Genomic DNA, 5,042 nt, shown 5'->3' on the forward strand with positions numbered 1-5,042 from the left:
ATATATATATATATATATCTATAATATATAAGATGATCTCTATCTATTATATATTTATGATATATATATAATATAATATATATATATATAGCTATATATAATAAGTATATATATGTATATAATATTATTATATTTATATATATGTGTGTGTATATATATATGCCTACACTTACACATACACAATGGATACCTGAGCACGACAAGAATTTGCAGGTGAGAGGCAGCATTAACTTATATAGCTCGTGATAGACTTGTGGTCTAAAGAGCTTCATTGTACATCCTGAATTCTTGGTTCCATGGTTCGAGCCCATGAGCAGACGAATGTTTTATCAACTAAAATTCCCCGCTTTCGTTAACATACATGGAAATATATCAATTCCTACGAATAGCGAGTTAGATATTAAAAGACATTTGTAGCTTCATGCATATATATGAATCACGGTGATGTGATAAAACTCACATTGCTAAATCCTCAATATCCTTTTATTTTTTTCCAACAAGAGCATGGTAGTACCATTTATTATCAGCCTCTCTCTCTCTCTCTCTCTGTGGTAAAAACCCACGTGTTTAGGCAGGATCTGAAGTAATAAAATCCTTGTATACGGATTGTTCCTACGTATCTATAATCGAGTCCTATCTATTTGTCAACTTTTATAAAAAATAAAATAAAATAAAATCCAAGTAAAACGATAACTATCGTTAGCGCAAATTCATTCAACCCCCCCCCCCCCCCCTCTCTCTCTCTCTCTCTCTCTCTCTCTGTAAGTCCCACCATCTCTCTCATTGTCATGTGCGAGTCCAGTCACCTCCCCAAACCGCCCTATTGTCTAGTGAACATGTGCGAGACCAAATTCTCCAGGAACTCAAATTCGCGACAATTACGAGACTTTTTAATTTTGCATGGGAGAAAAACCTATAGATTAGGTGGTGAGGAAAAACTTCAAACTCAAGATTATGATGGAGCTTAACTTGCGCTATATCAGCATCTCAGGAAATTCCGTGAAGTTGGTGTAACGCATTATAAAATGACATATAAATTTTCATTTCATCAACTACAATTTACCACGTCAATTCGTGTTGAGTTTCCGCGCTTACGTGGAATTCATTTACAGCCCAGTTGAACTCTTATTTACAAGAATCCAATTGCAGTTTAACACAGTATTGGCATTGAGTTTTCCGCCCTTATGTGGCATTCATTTACAACCTAGTTGAACTGTTATTTACAGAGGTCCAACTGCAATTTAACACAGTATCGGTGTTGAGTGTTCTGCCTTTAAGTGGCATTCATTTACAGCCTAGATTAACTGTTATTTACAGGGATCTAACTGCAATTGAACACAGTATTTGCTTTGAGTTTTCCACCCTTATGTGGCATTCATTTACAGCCTGCGTGAATTATTTCGCACCTGAGTGGATTTCATTTAAAGTCTTTGGACTACCATTCCCACGTCATTTGCGTGAAACATTCACAATTTGTTTCAACTGTCATTTCGTTGTCACCTGCCTGAGATTTCCGTACTGTGTGGAGGACATTTTCAAGCCTTTTGGCTGGCATCCCAAGTGCTTCTGCACATATTCTAGCCATAGGGATCTTAGTTATTTTCCTGGTATAGCGTTGAGTTATTCCGCATACCCGTAGCGATATTTGCTGTTTTGGGACTGCCATCCATCTTATTATTCCAGGTTAGTACCGGTGTGAATATACCCAGTTCCCCAGGCTAGTGCAGCACTGGAGAGGTTAAGGCCTTCACTAAAGCCGGGAAAGCTACGAGGCTGGAGGGCACAAAACTGAAATGAAAGAATCTGCAGAAAGAGCGTTCCAGGTAGCCAAAAGTGAGAAAGAAAGAAAAGCCCAGAAGGAAAGAGAAGTAGCAGAGAGAGAGAGAGAGAGAGGGGAAGGAGAGGAGAGAGTAGATGAGAGCGAGAGAGTAGAGAGAGAGAGGAGAGAGAGAGAGAGAAGAGAAGTTGCAGATAGAACCCAAGAGAGAAGAGAAGCTACAGAAAGAGCCCATCAACTGGCTATGGCACCCCGAGTGCAATGTCCCCTGGGTACCCGCCTTCACATTCTCATCTCCACTGCATGGGAACCCTTATTAGGACTTGGGACGATAAGAAGCCTGAAACCTGGCTCGATCATGTCGAGCAGGTGTTTGGGACCTTCTATCCTACACTTCAGGAAGCGGCCTTCCTCCTTGACAAGCATCTCGCTGGCAAAGGATGTACTGCATTCCAAACCCTCCCCCTCAACTAGCGACAAGACCACGCCTTCGTCCGAGAGGCAGTCCTTGGGGTTTACAAGCTGACACGAGACCGGTGGAGGCAGAAGTGGAGGAGCATGCCCAAGGAGGCTAACTAAACCTGGACGGAATGGGCAGCCAAGAAGACACCAGCACTGCAGAAGTGGATGAAGATCTCCAATGCAACATCCATTGAGGGACTCTTAGAACTCTTCCAATTGGAGGACTACCTGTTCTACACTCCCCTTGATCTTGCCACCCACTTGGTGGACAAGGCCCGTAAAACCATTTTGGAGTACCGTAAATGGGCGAACGCTTACGACACCCACCATGCGCTGCAGAGTTCTTTAAGTAGAAGATTCGCCCCGCTCTCTCTCTCCCTCCTGCTGCCACCTCTCAGACTACCCAATGCCCCAATAACCCTCCATGGAAGCCCATGTGTGGCTGTTGCAATAAACAAGGGCACTCCACAGAGCAGTGCCTCTCTAAAGTGGATCCTCCTCAGCAACTCCCGCTAAAGTTTACATGATAGAAGTCAATTTTTTCTCAGTTAAAAATGCTCCATATTATCTAAAAAATATAAGGTATATTCATTCCTGGCCCACTCCATAAGGGATCATGAATTTACGGGGATTTTTTTGTAAAACCATATAGACACTACAAATGCCACCAGAGGCAAATAAACGTTTATACTCTTCGTCTGTTATGTGACTTCCTTTTTTTCCTTTCAAATACTTCAATATACTGGACCATTGAGGAAACGCATTATTTTCTCTAAATAAAAAGTGACAGCTTCCTTTTGCGTGATTTAGGAAATATGAGTTTCTAGTTTTTGCGTAAATTCCTCGGGATTTTCATGTCCTCTTTATCAAATACTGATATACGTTCCTTCTTGTATTTATCAGTCCCATAAAAAACAGGTCTTTGATGTCGCTGAAAACTACAAATATCGTTGCTTACTTTGTGTGATTCAGGAAATATGAGTTTCTAGTTTTTACATGAATTTTTCGGGATTTTCATGTCCTCCTGATCCAATAGTGATATATCATTTCTTTCTTGTAAAGGTTTCGAAGGCAGTGAAGGTGACAAGTGACATCGCCATTTCAACACCCATACACTTGAAAGGCACCAATCAAATCTGGAAATCTTTAAAGACCAATACATCGAGATAATTACCAAAACATCTGGTTTATATCCTTATTATATATATTATATATCTAATATATATATATATATATATTATATATATATATATATAAATGTATGTATGTATGTATGTATGTATGTATGTATGTATGCATGTATGTATGTAATGTGGGGGTAAACCAAATGTTTAGGGTAATTATCTCGATGTATTGCCCTTGAAAGTTTTCCAATTTTGATTGGTGCTTTGTAAGCGTGTGGGTGTTGAATAGGCGGAGTCACTTACCACCACCTGCACCGCCTCCAGAACCTATAGTGAATATATACCCAGTGATTGAATGGGAAGCGCCAGTTTACCTGCAGGTGCCAAGTGTAGACTTCACGCGCATCGTCTCTTACAGCTGCTAAGTAAGTGAAAATATGTTCTGGTTGTTACGAGTACCGAATTGCTGAGTGGGGTTCCTTTGGACGGTTTCACTTAACAGTAGTACATTTCTCTTGTTGGCTTTATTAACTGAATTATGATGACGTTAGTCCTTCTCTCCATCCCATTGGAGGTCACGTACCATGCAGATTTTGCAACACTTTTCCCATTGTCAAATTTACTTCACTTTTCAAATATCATGCAAATTATATTATGTCTCCGGAGATGTCTTATTTGCTGTAAATATAATCATCTTTTTCATCCTGGTGAATCATTTTCATTACTTATTTTGACGTACTATTCATTGAGAGTGTTGTTTATTGACAGTACTGTCCTTTCCATACTTTGGTATGAAAACTTACTTCCGAAACGAACAACTTCCTACTCCACTATCGAGCAGTTCCATGGATGTGTGAGTCAGCCATCTGCAGTGTTTGGGGTTCGTTCCCCGCTAGCTGCTCTCTCTTCTGATTGAGTGCAAAATAAGAGTCGAAGATGGGTGAGAAAGGAACAGGCCAGGGGACATTTGGCTTTCCATAATCTGGCGGTCTATTCTGCATGTCTCTCTACAAGGCTTGTTTCCACCATCATTCGACGACATGGAAATGCTGTTTACTTCTTATCACTCCTCTTTTGTCTGGTCACACCTCGCTGTCCAACTTCTTTAACATGCGCCAGTTTTTGCCTGCTGTTTCAGGCCAAATTTTTTAGCCGAGTCGCCGAAAGTTTAGATTTGCGTTTAGGGTGTATTATATTATAATAATGCATATGAGTGTCTTTTGGGATCTGAAGGTATTAAAGAACAAAATGTTCAGGTAAAAGGTAGGAAGGATTTGTTGACCGTTCAAATCTCGCATTCATTAAAAAAGTCTGGAGAAATGTGCCTAGAGTAATTACTGTTGGTAAGAGCAATTAGGATGTTTTGAAGTGCCGTGACTTTAGAGTTCTTTTCAAACTTGTACATCCCGCACACCAGGTATTTTTTTCTCTGAGGTAATAGACGAAGTTTATTATCTCTAAATTTTTTTTACTTGATTTTACAGATGAAATGTTAGTTTTACTGTAAGGAATCCCGGAGGATTTGTGGTTACAGTGATTTCTGGGTCATTGCAGAGTATATATGAATTGAGTGCATCATTGCATAAAACTCATGAATAGCTCATTAGATTAGAACATTTTCTACACATTGTAAAAACTGGGTAGTGTATTCCATTGACGGTCGCGGGGAGCTTGATTTG

At 39.9% G+C, this 5,042-nt stretch overlaps 1 long non-coding RNA gene across 1 annotated transcript in view; it reads left to right on the top strand.

Annotated features, from left to right (window-relative positions):
• Positions 1-3,651: 3,651 nt before the first annotated feature.
• Positions 3,652-5,042, top strand: part of LOC135203280 (uncharacterized) — a 5,606-nt gene continuing 4,215 nt past the window's right edge. Inside the window, exon 1 of the long non-coding RNA XR_010311897.1 lies at positions 3,652-3,788. This is a non-coding gene — a long non-coding RNA (uncharacterized LOC135203280). The remainder of the gene's footprint in view (positions 3,789-5,042) is intronic.

This window comes from Macrobrachium nipponense, chromosome 36 (genome assembly GCF_015104395.2).
Source record: "Macrobrachium nipponense isolate FS-2020 chromosome 36, ASM1510439v2, whole genome shotgun sequence".
Classification (NCBI taxonomy): domain Eukaryota; kingdom Metazoa; phylum Arthropoda; class Malacostraca; order Decapoda; family Palaemonidae; genus Macrobrachium; species Macrobrachium nipponense.